Consider the following 14,949-nt stretch of genomic DNA (forward strand, 5'->3'; position numbering starts at 1 on the left):
AGCCCACCACTTGTGACACACCTTCTCCAACATGGCTACACCTCATAACCCTTCCCAAACAGTGCCACCATCTAGGGACTATGGTGACTATTCTTATGCAAGTCACCGCATTTCAGAAAGATGATAATGCCTTCAAGGTTTCTCTACACCATATGTTGGCATTAAAAAAAAAAAACTGTTCCAGAATCTTAATGATGGATAGAAGAATTGTTGGAAACAGGCAACCCCAGAGCTAAACGTCAGGTGCCAAGAAGTTTGCCCAGCAGCTGAAATTCTTTGATAGGAAAAACAAATTTCCACAGATGCCTGTGAGAGCAGCAGGTGTAGAATGAAGACGTTACCACAATTATCCTTCTGGAAGACATGGTAGATGCTCGGGAAGTAGTCAATGTGAGCAGAAATCTTGACAATGTTTAGGTTGTTTTTTTATGGGGGGATGTTTTGTAAGACAGGATATCCTTTAGTCTAGGGTGGTTCACCCTTCCTTCTACCACTGGAATGGTTGAAACTGTGGTAGACCTGTGGGCTACCACCTTGGTTTAGGGGTGATGGGAATAGAGCCCGGGGCTTTTGCTATACGAGGCTAGCACTCTACAAACCGAGCTACATCCTCTGTACCAGCCAAGATCTATCCCGGAATCACCATGTGTGCTGCTTTTCTGGGGCCCCTTGTAACAAAGCACAAGCAACCAAGCTGTTCAAGTAACATGAAGGTAATACTTCACAGTCTTGCAGACTCCAAAGACAAGTCCAAGCAGGGTAGATTCCTTCCAAAAGCTAGGAGGAAGGAAATATGTGTCGCGCCTCCGCTTTGTCTTGTGACAGCGGTTTACCTGCAGTCCTTAGTGTGCCTGGGCATGGGCAGCCCTCGCCATACTCCATCATTAACTCTCTACATTTTGCCTATGTGAACACAGCTTCTAACCTCCTTTTAATAGCATGTTTTAGATACTTCCTTTCCTGAGAGTAATCTGGCAAACTTCAGAGCACATTGAGAATAAACACAAATAGTTGCCATGTAGGGAAGTACCAGGCTTTGCCATGACTTCCGAAAAGCCCTGGAGGGAAGCACTGAACACGTGTGGCAGAGAGAGGTGCAAACAACTATAGTTAAAGCCAAAGCTCATCAAATTCTACCACAAAGAGCTAGATAGTATAGATTTTAAGTTTGGGGTTTTATAGTCTGTGTTACAATGAATGCAACTTTGCTATTTCATGGTAACAACCTTAACAAACAGTAAACAAATGAGCATCTTTGTTTCCAATAAAACTTTATTAGCAAAATTAGGCTGACATCACTTGCTGGCCAAATTCCATTACCCTACCACATCCTTCTATTTTATGTTGTTCTTCTTCCTTTTATGTTCCAATCAGATCAAGCCCACTTGCAGCTTCTCCCCCAATGTAACCCTTATTATTTTCTCTCCCCTTCAGGCAACCTCTCAAGAATGATCTTCTACACCGACAGCTGCCTGATCCTCACAGCATCCCTTCTAGTCTGTCCTGGGTTTAGCAGAGTGAACTCGACGCCCCCATCCTACGCCGTGTCCACAAAGGAGATAACAGCAACGGCATCCACACAGGGCAGCCCGATGCGGAGCTGGAGCGGCGCAGTGTAGATAGAACCGTGTGTATGTGGTGGAAAATGCTTTCAGGTCATCCATTTCGATTTATGGATCTCTTTGGCAGCCTTTGTTCTCCTCTCACAGGAGGCTCTGCCAAGTTTATAAATACTTCCTCTGAATGACAATAAATTTGCTCTCCCCTAATCTTTCTCTCGGTAGATAAGATCTCATTGAGGCTGCGCTAGCACTAACACTTAACAGTCAGCGATTCCTTGCTTGATTTCAACACCCAGAGCAAATGAATCTGAGGGCCTCCGGTGTCTGAGGGCGCAGCTGCTTGACTGGAGGACTCCTGCCTTCCGTATCCTGACAGTTGGAAGCTCCCTCGCTTGGATCACCGCCCCTCATGCTGTTTCATTTTATGAAGTCAAGACCATTGATAAAACCCAGACAGTTTGCAGAAGGGCCCAGAGAAGGTCATTTCTCCGGACCCTTGGCTGCACCTTCTCCGCCAACAGATGAATTCACCAGATGTCTCAGCAGAGGCCCTCTTTTCCTCAGGCACGCTGAGCGTGCCCTTTGTTTGACGAGCCTCGAAGAGCTCAAAGGTAAGGAAGCACAATAATATGTCATCTCCATCTTGGTTTCCTTCTTAATTCTTTCTTTATTACTTCTGCAAGGCCAGGTGCTTACATAGAGGCCGACACGGGGCAGGCTTGTAAAAGGCGTTCGCCTCTCATCGCTGCTATCAACCCCGCAGTCGGCTCCTCTCTCCTGTGTCTGCTCAGCTCCAGAAAACCCCCTCAGCCACTTAGAAGCTGTTTAAAGAAGGGCTCCGTGCAGGTTATAACCTGAATGGATAATTAACCGATCAAACGTTTGTGTTTTTTTTTTTCTTTTTCCAGGAAAGTGAAAATTATCGTGCCTGCTGCCGGTGAGCCACAGGGGGGAATTAAACACCTCTGAGTCCTGTTTTCTCTCCCTGTTCTTTGCTGACGATGCATGCAGAGAGAGGCAATGCAGCTATGTAAAGAAGGAGAGCTAGTCATGAGCAGAGGCCGGAGGGTCAGGAGGCCAGACACAATGCCCAGTGGGGCCCCCGTGGCGAATATTTTCTTTTCTCTTTCTTTTCCCTTCTTTTTGGTCATCCTCTGCTTCTCCTTCTTTTCGTTTTTCTGCTTTTTCACCCTCCCAATGTAAAATACATTCGGCAGTGCGCTCTCACAGTTACGCTTTCCTTTTAAAGATTATTGCTGCCCCTAATAACAATGACTAGTGGTCTTTTAATTTGGAGTTTGTACAATGTCATTACTAATTAGTAATTATCTAAGGAGTGGATTTATTTCTTGGACCATTGGCCTCTCACTTCCACATGTCTTGACAAGTATAAATCGAAGTGGCAAAATAAAACATCTTCCTTGTCAAGCCGGCCGACAGCGGCGATGATTTAGAGGGTTCTTGTTCTTCCCTTTGCCCTCCCCTCCCCTTTCTCTGGTTACTCACACTCAGCTGTGTCACCCTAGTGACCAATGAGCCAGGAATCCACCACGGGCTCCTGGGGATAAGTGGTGACTCACAGCGATCCCCCTCCCTGCTGACAAGCCACCTGGACTTCCACTTCCAAGGGCTTGGGCAGGGCTCTGTACACAATGTGGTCTCCTGGCAATAAAGGCTGCTGACTGAGGGCCAGGTGGCCAGCCGACAGGTTGGTCCTAAGTGAGCCCACAGGAAAGATGACACCAGCAGTGAGGTTAAGAGTCACGAGTCATGGTTGGCCTTTGGGCATCTAGCAGGAAGGAAATCTCCCTATAGGTTCATGTACTTTGCGGTCTTCTAGATCTGAATTTAAACCTTCCCAAGGCTGGGAGACCTTGAGCTTCCTACTCGTGAGTATCTTAGTCTCATTGTTTTCATCTGTTGATCAAAGGTAACGCAGCCCATTTTGTGGATTTCTTAGGAGCATCCATGACACAGTATCCCGAAAGTACCTAGACGGCGGGGAAAGAGCAAGGAGAACGGAGGGAGACAGGGGCCAACCAACACCGTCACCCGGGGACACGTGCAAGTTCATCTAGAGCGGTACAGGAGAGGGGAGCCCAGTCAGCACCATGTACACAGAGATGGCAGAGATCAATTCCTTGCTTCCAACAATGGTTATTTCCTGAGCTTGCTGACTACACAGCACCACCTAGGGGCGGAGCACACTTGGAACGGAGAGACTTCCCTGCAAAGCCGGCTAAGGGCACATACTCTTTGAGCCCTTCCCAGTCTCCAGACTTCCTCTTCCCTCTGATCCCTGCGTTCCCATCCATGTCCTTTCCCACCCAACCTCCATTCCTTCTCTTTCTCCTCTTCCCGGTACTGCGCTTTTCACACTGGGGTCCTCAGGGCTTTGGATAAAATGTAAATCTGTGGGAAGTCAGATAACATCCATTCCCAAACAGCTCTGCCCCTCCTATGTTCCCTGTTACTGACTTCTTTTGGATGGCACCGAGAACTACTGGGTTGCCATGGTTACACTGTCCCTGGGCTGGAACAGGGGCTCTCTGATCCTGTGGACAGTAGGACCTGGAGATTTTCACCGTGGTCCGTGAGAAGGTAATGAGATGGGTCATGTCTATACCCCCGGAGCCTATTTTTCCCAATGGGAATCCCACTATGGATATTTTCTTATTCCCTGATGAAACTTGGGGCTGCATCCAAACTGCTCACAAGCTAAAAGAGGCAAGAGAATTCTCACTTAAAATGAGAGAACAGAGTTGGAGAGATGGATCAGCGTTTAAGAGCACAATTTATTTTTGCAGGTGACCCGGCCTCTATTCCCAGCATCTACATGGCAAGCTGCAGAGTATCCAACAGCCTCTTCTGACTTCCATGTGTACCACACATGTGGTACACATACATACATGCTGGCAATGTACTCATCACATAAAACAACATTAAAACTCTAATATATATATATATATATATATATGCACAACATATATAGTATATATATATGTATGTGTGTGCACAACATATATGTGTGTGTGTGCACAACAAACAAATAGGAGGGTGAAGGGCTATTTTGACCAAATCTACATTTTATAAGCCTTTTCCATTTCCACCCTGCATTCTAGAAATGTGATTTAGATACAGTGCTGAAGTATTTCTTTTAAAATACATTTTCAAAGAGGTGTTGGATTCAGTTCAGCATTCTCTCCACGCCTCCTTAAGTCTCTCTCACTTTTCTCAAGAGCTAAGATTTGCTTTCAAATCCCAGCAAGTTGCCCTTGAAAGGAAACCAAGCTTGTTCAATGGAAAGTGTTTCAGAAACTTCAGTTGGAGCACTGCAACACAATAATAAACTTCCAGAAGACATCACTTTTATAAATCCATGTGTTTCTAAATATCACAGAAAATTATTGAATACCAATTTAGGTAGTCAGAACATAAATATCAAATTGCTCTGTTCCCGTTCACTCATCTTTTCCCAAACCTAATGCTATTTCATACACATGCTTGTTCTGATTGTGGCAAACAAAATCAAAAATTTGTTTGGATTTTATAAGTCATCTAACTCACATCAAAGAGTCTCAGAAAACGCATTTAAATTTCAACTATCCCAATAGTGGTGTGCACAAGTGTGTGTGTGCACGTGTGCGCGCGTGCGCGCGCGCACACACACACACACACACACACACACACACACAGAGTGATAATTACCTCTGTCAGTTGAAGAATAGATAGAAATGCCATGTGCGCTTATTCTTCTCATTTTCCCCTTGCTGTCTCGAATCATGTCTCAAATGTAAAAAGTGGAACCTCAGACCTTAGCCATAATTTCACTTTCTACGGTTTCAGTTGCCTGTGGTCAACCTCAGTCTGAAAATTGCAAATGGAAAATCTTGAAAATAAACAACTCACAAGTCCTAACTATGTACCATTCTGTGTAGTATGACAAAGTCTCTCCCTATCTCATTCTGTCCTGCTTGGGATGTGAAGCAACCCTTTGTTCAGCAATATCCACGCTGTATAGGCTGCCTGCCTGTTAGTCACTAGGTAGTCCTCTTGGTTATCAGGTTCACAGTTGGGGTATCTGAACAGTGACCCCAAAGCACAATGGTAGCGATGCTGGCAGGCTGCCTGTGCCAAAGTAAAACCTGAAAGCGCTTCCATTGAGTACCATCTCACATCGTCACAGGAAGAATGAGGACTGAACAGCAAGATCTTTTGGGAAGGGGAGTAAAAATCATATTTGTATTCCTTTTATTACAGTGTAGTGTATTTTTAGGTACTATTGCAATCTCTTACTGTGTTCAATTCATAAACTTCCATGCGTAAGTATGTATGGAGAAAACCATACTTTATATAGGGTTTGGTACTTGTGAGGTTTCAGATATTCCCTGGGGTCACTGGACCATATTCTCTGTGATTAAAAGGGATGGCTGTAATTGGCTCACATACTGTGCTGTCCAAGGAAAGCAGAGAAAAGCAATCGAGAAAGCAAAAAATGTAGGATCTAGCCAGGTTCAACGTTGTGTGTAGTTAAGCAAAACAAAAGGATATTTATTTCATTTTAAAGCCAAAGGAATGCAGAATTCAACTGGGTAACTTTGCCTATGGGTTCCATTTGACACCAGATAGCCTCATGACCCAAACATGAGGGTGGAGCTGGTGGCTACTTCCTTCTTTAGGTGATCGTGTCTGTGCTATGGATGAACACTGCAGGTGAGCTAGCACCCCCAGCAATTTGCAGAAGACCGGGACTCGGAGGCAAGTTACCAATATTATCTCTGGCCTTTAGAGTTCCCAGAAATGGAGACAAATCACCACAATTTGCATGAAGGAGTAACCACCAAGAGACAGTGGGATGGCAGAATGGCTTCCTCAGTGGAAAGTGACATAAAGTACAGAAGTCAAGAGAATTGGGGCTGCCACACAGTGCTTTGTGTTTGCGAATCTGTATGCACTGGCTCAACTGTTTCAGTAGGCGCGGCCTTGTGAAGTTTAAGGGGTCGATCTTTGATTCCACAGCAAAATGCGTAACTAGCTAATTGATTTAAACCTGTAGCTCATTACTTATTCCTGAAAGTCTGTTGTTTCTCTCTCTGGCTTGTGAACCCCGGGAAGACCTAAGAAGCCTGATATTTGTTACTTTAGATACTGGGTTAGCAGAGGCTTTTTTCAGATGTTTGGTTCATTTAAAAAGGGATGAAGTATATTCAATTCCTAGGTGAATTTCCTCCCACGTTTTCCATTTTATTCGCTGTCACAGAAATCACCCTTGTCCAACGTAACGGCTAAGTTACCTGTTTTCTTATTTTCTGTCCTTTGCTTATAGGTCTCTGAACGCCACCAGATGGTCCCTGCCTTTTCATCCGGGTTGATCCCCAATGCCTGGGGCAGAGCTGAAAATTGTTGCTGTTAGTGAATAAACTAGTAAATCAGGTTTATAAGTAAAACTTGAAAATGTAAGCAAGAACAGAGGCTTTGAATGTGGAATTTTAAAGACTTATTTCTTTCTTTCAGTATATTAATTGTGTGTGTGTGTGTGTGTGTGTGTGTGTGTGTACAGAATGAGGGCAGTTGCCTGAGGAGGCCAGAAGAGGGCGTCAAATCCCCTGAAGCTGGAGTTACAGGCAGTTGCCAACCACAACATGGGTGCTGAAAAGCCTAACGTTGGTCTTCTGTGATAGCAATAAATACTCTTGACTGCTGAGCCATCTCTCCACCTCCTGTCTGTGGACTTTTATTATAGTAAGCACTATTTGGCAAAAACATAAACCTCTCAGGAATCCTTTTCAGAACACAGGAGCAACCCCCCCTCCACCAAGACACTAAGGTTCACCTGTAACATCTAGCCATCTCTCAGAGTTCCCTGACCTAGGAGGTCGGGGGAGGTCAGCTCCATCAGCTCCGGTACAGACACACACTCAGTCGCCAGCTTCCAGTGATGGTCATTCTCCTCAGCTGTCAATTCTGAGTGAGTGGAAATGCTCACTCTCTTAGAAGAAGTTCTGAAGCAAAGCAAGAGCCGCGGAATCTTTCTGCTTCTATGGAGCCAGTGGGGTTGCATCTCCAGACCCAGACGGGAGGGGATTGCTGTTTCTTTTGTCTCCTGACGTGAGGTAGCCATAACCTGTACTACTGAGTCGTAGTACTTAAGCCCATGCCCAAAGGAAGTTACGCAGTACAGCTACAGTGTCTTCTGTACGCCCTCACTTCTCTCTGACCTGATTCAATGAAATCACCATCTCAGCATAGACGTCAGAAAAACCTACCAGCTGCAAGACCAATGGTACTCTATGACACCCCGAGGGATGTTGGTAACTGTCCTATCACTGAGGGAAGCCAGGACAGGAACTCGAGGCGGGAACTAAGGCAGAGGCCTTAGAGGAGTGTTATTTATTGACTTTCCCTCCTGGCTTACTTAGTTTTTACTTATACAGCCCAGGCTGACATGCTCAGCAATAGTACTACCAGAGTGGTCTCGGTCCTCCTATATCAATCAGAAGTAAAGGAAATGCCCCCACAAATGTGGAGTGGAAGAAGTCTTGAGTGAATACGTAAAGAATGGATGAAGTCCTGAATGAATGTGTGTCATTGACCTGGACCAATGCCTCAGACCTATGGGACTGTCAAAGTCTTCTCCACATGGATCAGGCTCAGAATTTGTAAAGCCTTCCTCTGGCTTTACAGTGTGAACGTTGACAAGGTGTGTGAATACAAGAGTTTATGAACAATTGGCCCATGTGTGCAAAAACTAGCTACTGCAACCTTCTCCTCCCAGGTGGCTACAGAGACTGCCCACTGCAGGGACCACCTACCAGGACTAGCTAGCTCCTCCCCCCATGCTGAGCAAGGTTGCCAGTTGCTACATGACTGGTGCCACTCCATCCGAGTGTGCACAGCCTAGGCGATTGCAGCTTCTCCATAATGTGTGTCTGCCCTTCCTTGATTTCCTCACTGGCCCCAGTCCGGTCAAGTCCAAAGCTGCAGCCACACCCACTGCCCAACCTGACAATTCCCTCATCCCAGGCAACTCAAGTCTGTGTCAGGGTGGCAAATCCAACGCAGCACAGTTCCAAATCGCCTTTATTGTCCTAATAATATTGATTATGAACAACTCTGAGGCTCAATGCTTACAACATTAACCAACCCTTATCATGTGATGAATAGACAAGGACTCTTAGCATCGGGTATGGGGCAGCTGTAGCCTTGTTGATTCAGTCCTCTGCACGTGTCTGCAACTTGTGGGCAATTGGGCTGACAGCTTATGGTCTCTCATCCTCCATCAGCTTAGGGTTGTCATGTTCTCATGAAGGAAACATGGATTTAAAAGGAAAAAGGAGATAGGTAAGAACTCTTGGGGTGGCCTCAGAACTAGCACGCTGACAGTTATACTGTATTCTGTCAGCCAGAGAAAGTAACAAAGCTCAGTTTTAGAGGCCAAGAAGGAAGATCTCATCCCTGGATGAAGAGGCCATTTCTGCAAGGAATCTACTGATAGCATTATTGCTTCTTCAAGAAGGGACAGAGAGACAATCTCCCACAGTTGCCCTAGGTTGGTTAGCTTTTGTCCAGTTGACACAAACCTAGGCGTATCTGGGGAGAAGGCATTAATTAAGAAAATGCTTCCAAAATGTTGGTCGGCAGACAAGTGTCTGTGGGTCATATTGTTTTTATTAATTATTGATGTGGGAGGGCTCATGCCATTGCTGGCTGTGCCATCCCTGCTCAGGTGGTCCTAAATGGTCTAAGGAAGAGCAAGCTATAAAAAGCAAGCCAGTAGGCAGTGTTCTTCAGTGACTTCCTGCCTTGGGTTCCTGCCCTGACTTCCCTCACTGATGGAGTGTGAGTCTAGAGCTGTAAGATAAAATTCACCCTTTCATCACAGCAATAGTAACCCTGGTAAGGCAAACCAAAAGGCTTGGAAGATGCTCTGACAAGATTCTATAGCATAGACCAAAAGACTCATGTCTTCAGCAGGCAAAACCTAAGAAGTTAGGGACACTTGATAAGGCTGTGAAGTGTTCTTCCTGAAAAACAAATGGCAGATCCTGACTGGCGAGGCTGCTTCACCCCCAGGCTAGCAGACCTGAAAACATAGCTGGTGTAACGAGGTCTGTAACACTTCTGCAACTTAGGTCTTACGTTGTGAATCACATAGTACCCGGTGTCCACATCCTGGAACATGACATAGACATAGTGTTGCTTTTCTGCCACTCCTTTGCAATACGCTCTGACGTTTCTCAGCAAATTACATACACAGTGTCTATAGCAGGACATCTGGTGATCAGACGCTGCCCCTGCAGTCTGCCCTTCGATCCAGGAAATCCTTTCTGGTTAATGCCAACTAAATCTCTCTCTCTCCAGCCCCCTTCTCCCCCCTGCCCCTCAAGTCTGTCTCTCCTGTTCTGTTCTGTCTCATTCTCATCCTGCTGTTGCTCTTCTTTTGTTTGAGTAGGCAGATAAATCCAGAAAGCAATGCTTAATGGGAGAAATTCTAAAAACAACCAAACAAACAAAGCCCCAGCTGTGGCCGTTGAAAAGCCCGCGGGTGCTTGTGAGGTAATCGGCTGAGGCTGCGCTCCTACAGAAACACTTTCAGGGAGGAGTCGGGCAGTATCTGCCAGTGGGTAAACTTGGTGTGCACCCTTGGATGTAGGAACTCCAGTCTGACAGATTTAGTTCATAGATTTGCAAAATGGTGCCAGGGTGAGTGTGTGTTTGCGTGTGTGTACAGACACACTCTTGTATCAATTTAAAGGAGGTGTTGATAGCAGCATTAAAAGCATCAGGAAGCTAGTGACATAAACGCCCATCACTTGGGACTGTTTAAATCAAAGAGCACATGAGATTATCGTCCAATCACTGGTTGATGCATCTGAGTTTAGAGAGATGGCTAAGACACGTTGAATAAATACAATCAGTTTAGAAGAATACAGTTATGTTCCTTTCCAGCTTAAAAAATCCGGAGGCGTGTGTTTACTGTTGGGGCTTCGAGAATGATACGCTCAGATATGAGACCCCAGTAGGCTGATCATTTTACGCTAAAGGCATTTGGGAATAGCAGTTACTAGATAAAGCTTTTCTCCCAGTTCCCCTACAGTGCCTCGCCAAAGAGAAACACAGCGGCTCTTGAGCTCCTTCCACCAAGGAAGGATAAACATATCAGAGAGCAAGGGACTGAGTGCTAATATCACACCCAGATCCCACAAAAACTCTGCCTAGATCACTGTGTTTTGGTTCTATTCACAGCTCTCAGACCATTTGCCATTCTCCTCAAGTGGCCTACAGACCTCACTTCTCTGGTTAATAAAATATTTAAGCCTCAGCTAGCTGGCCTTTCTTTGAATTTAGGACTGTATGTGGCCCCTGTGCCCACACTCACATTGATTCCGTTTACAAGGCTGGAGAAGCAGCTTGGAGGATAGAAGTAGCTGCCACGAAGCCTGATGACCCCAGTTGGATCCCTAGGACCCACATGGATGAAGGAACTGACGCCTCTCCTTATTCTTCTCACCTCCCCCTGCAACAATACACATATACATTAAATAATAAATAAGTAAATAAATAAATAAAAGTGATTTTTAATTTTAAAAATAGAATACCTTTCTCTTGTTCATCTGTTGTTAGCTTATTTCAATAAACTCAAGGCACTGAACCCTCAGGTAGAATTTTTTCTATAATATATACATCAAATCTTTCCCACAAAAAACTGTTCAGAACTATCTTTTCTGTCAAAATTGCTAAATACATTTTGACATTGTCATCGCAAAATTTATGAATTAGTAATATGTTTAAAAAACTTGATTGAATTTTTCTGTAAAGCATACACAGTTTAAATAAAGCATGTTACACTTCATAAATATACAAAATTACAATTTTTATTACAAAGTCATCTCTTTATAAAGACCTCACCTCTAGAAAGTCAGACTAGAAAGTTAGGGAGGAAAGTACTGTTCCCTCTGTCCTCTTAGAACATTTCCACTCATGGGCATAATTTACATTTAAATAAAATACATTTAAATATAAAAGGCATTATTAATTCAACAAAATTCTGCACTACAAGTGCGCCAAGACATTTGTATTAAATGACAGAATGCTGAGCTACTGATGGTAGAACCCTCTCGCCAGTTTGAATATCAGGGGCTTTGTTGTAAACTACAAGGTGACTCACAGAACTGTGACAAAGGTTGGAGCATTGAGTTATACACCAGATGTCCAAGAAGACCTCCCAGGGCTGCGAAACCGTGGAACGGGAGCCATTTTCACCACGTGTTAAGCCTATACTTCCTCCACCACTTTCTGTAATGAATACGTGGACAAAAACAAAATCACTGTATACCACATAAGCATACACAGCTATGATTTGTCTGCCTTGTGGAACTCATTCCAAACTGAGCCATGTTAAGGTCAGCCTGGCCTGGGAGACCTAAGGCACATGGCTGTCCTTTATCAGCAGAGGAGGCTAGGGAAGAAGAAGAATGACTTTAACAAATTCACCCTTGAGAAAACACAGTGCTGAATGGGGGAAACGTCAAGCTACAGAGAGATATTTGAAAGTTTAGGCAATAAATGACCGATAGCTGCTTCATATAGGTCCCTGCTGGGATCTACTCAATTAAACCCGTCTGGGGGTCACTTATTTTTAAATTGGGCTGCTGTCAAATTGAAAGCAAGTAAAAGCAGGGGTCTAGACTCTCTGTTAGTTAATCATCTGTCAATTAAGCCTGGGAAATTTTTGGTCTGGCAGAAATAACTAGGATTTATTTCAGATGCTACTGAAGCCCAAGTAAATTCTGGATTTGATGGATTTGCTCTGAGTCCTGGAAGAGTGCTCGTAGCTGCCTTTGTGTGATGTACATTTTAAGATTAGGCACCATGCCAGGATCTTTATGCATAAAGAAGTGTGACAGTTAATTTTATGGATCAGCCTGACAGGGCTAAGCAGGATGCCCAGATATAAAAAAAAAAAGAAAGAAAGAAAGAAAGAAAGAAAGAAAGAAAGAAAGAAAGAAAGAAAGAAAAGAAACATGAATGTTTCTAGAATGGTGATTCCCAAAGAGAGTCTCATCTGAATTAGGGGGTTAAGTAAAGATTATCCTCAGCAACATGGATGATATCTTTCAGTCTTTTAAGGACCTAAATCAATCTCTCTCTCTCTCTCTCTCTCTCTCTCTCTCTCTCTCTCTCTCTCTCTTACGTGGGATCTGTTTTAGTCCATATTCTATTGCTATGAAAAGACACCGTGACTGAAAATCTTTTTTGTTGTTGTTGTTCATTTATTTGTTTTGAGACAGGGTTTCTCTGTAACTTTGGAGCCTTTCTTAGAACTAGTTCTTATAGACCAAGCTGGCCTTGAACTCACAGAGATCTGCCTGCCTCTGCCTCCTGAGTACTGGGATTACAGGCATATGCCACCACCGTCTGGCTGGAAATCTTATAAAATAAAGTATTCAATTGGGGCTGCCTTACAGTTTCAGAGGTTAAATCTATTATCATCATGGCAGGGATCATGGTAGTCCACATGCATGCAGACATGGTGCTGGAGAAGTAGCTGAGAATTCTACATCTGGATCCTCAGCAGCAGGCAGAGAGTCACTGGGCCTGTCTTGGGCTTTGAAACCTCAGCATTCACCCCCAGTGACACACTTCCTCCAACAAGGCCACACCTACTCCACAAGGCCACACTTCCTAATCCTTCTCAAGTAGTGCCACTCCTTGATGACCAAGCATTCGAACATGTCAGCCTATGGGGGTCATTCTTACTCGAATCACCACAGGGGCTTACCATATAGGACAGACTAGGCTTGAATTCACACCTTACATCTGGCTGACTTTGGCTTTACAATCCTTCTGCCTCCACTTCTGAGTGCTGGGCTTACTACGCTCCCCTCACTCTCTTTTCTTTAGTCAGGACGCCTGCCTGTTCCCACCTTCAGCATTGATACTCTTGACTCTTCGTCTTCAGATTCAGACAGGGTTTTACACAGCCATCTCTCCTTATTCTCAGACCATTAAAGTGGGACTAAATTACACAGTGAGCTTTAATTCACCAGACTGAAAGGCAGCACAATATGGAAGGGCTCACTAAGTCACATGCCCTTATTCTCATAATGAATCACCGCATATAGCTATATAGATCTTGCATATAACTTACACAAAGAGACAGGAAAAATCCTTCATCACATAGCGCGGCAGCCACCCAACCTACAGCATATTCTGCCAGTCAGTGTTCAACTGCAGAAAGAGAATCAGGAGGAGAAATACAAGAAGAGATTTAATACGAGTAGGAGTCAGCTTGTGTCGTTGACGCTGGTCGAGGGAAACTGCGCTTGGCAGAACAGGCTATCAGCAAGCAGCCTGTAACTCCCCAGAATGGGCGAGACCTGCAGTTCATGGGTGGAAATTCTTCTGAGGGAAGCCTCCATACTACCTGTGGTGGTCTGAATGAAAATGGCCCCCATACACCATAGGGTGTGGTGTTATTAGGAGGTCTGGCCTTGTTGGAGGAAGTGTGTCAGTGGAGGTGGGCTTTGAGGTTTCAGTCTCTCTCTCTCTCTCTCTCTCTCTCTCTCTCTCTCTCTCTTTCTCTCGCTCTCTCCCCACTGCCTGACCATCCAGGTGCGGAACTCTCAGCTACCTCTCCAGCACCATTATCTGCCTGTGTGCCACCAAGCTTCCCACCATGATCACAATGCATTAAACCTTTGAACTGTAAGCTAGCCCCAGGTCATGTTTTCCTGTATAAGAGTTGCTGTGGTCATGGTGTCTCCTTACACAACACAAACTCTAATTAAAACACTACCTAACAACCTTTCAAATAACTGAGCCAGATCCCCGGTTTGTCTGTAGGGCCATCCCTTTTACAAAGTCAACTGCTACTGGACTTCAATGGCACCTACAATGGACCTTTCCTGCAACGGCTGTTCTAGTGTTTGAACAACTCAGGATTAAAAGAAAATAAGTTGACATATAAGACTGTCCCCAATAAAAGATAGAGGACATTTAGTTTAAAACAAAGACTTTAATGGTTTCTTTAGTCATGCATATAGGTGATGGATTTGGAATCGAAGCCATTGAGAGAGGAAAGCTTTGCGTTCATGACATTAACTCCACTTGTTCAGTCAACAAATAGTCCTTGAGGACCTTACTGCCTGCTATCATTCTTGGTAACAGCAGGAAATACAATACAAAATGTTTCTCCCCATGAAATTCATACTCTTTGTATCATTGAGTGGTGGCAATGCTTAAGCTCCCTTTTGGAAGTTAAATGAGGTTGGAGATCAAAGGCCCAAGATCCAAGAAAAATGCTGAGTACAGAGGTGAGGAGAAGATGGATCTAATACGACAGCAGTATAGTCAGAATCGAGGAAGTGAGGAGCAGTAATAGGAG

General features: G+C 44.5%; 1 long non-coding RNA gene across 1 annotated transcript; it reads left to right on the forward strand.

Annotated features, from left to right (window-relative positions):
* Positions 1-1,739: 1,739 nt before the first annotated feature.
* Positions 1,740-2,536, forward strand: LOC146891273 (uncharacterized). The gene is made up of 2 exons (XR_014997664.2): positions 1,740-2,173; positions 2,471-2,536. It is a non-coding gene; the product is annotated as an uncharacterized LOC146891273 (long non-coding RNA).
* Positions 2,537-14,949: the final 12,413 nt, after the last annotated feature.

The sequence above is a fragment of the Myodes glareolus genome, chromosome 17 (assembly GCF_982192425.1).
Source record: "Myodes glareolus chromosome 17, mMyoGla1.1, whole genome shotgun sequence".
Lineage (NCBI taxonomy): Eukaryota > Metazoa > Chordata > Mammalia > Rodentia > Cricetidae > Myodes > Myodes glareolus.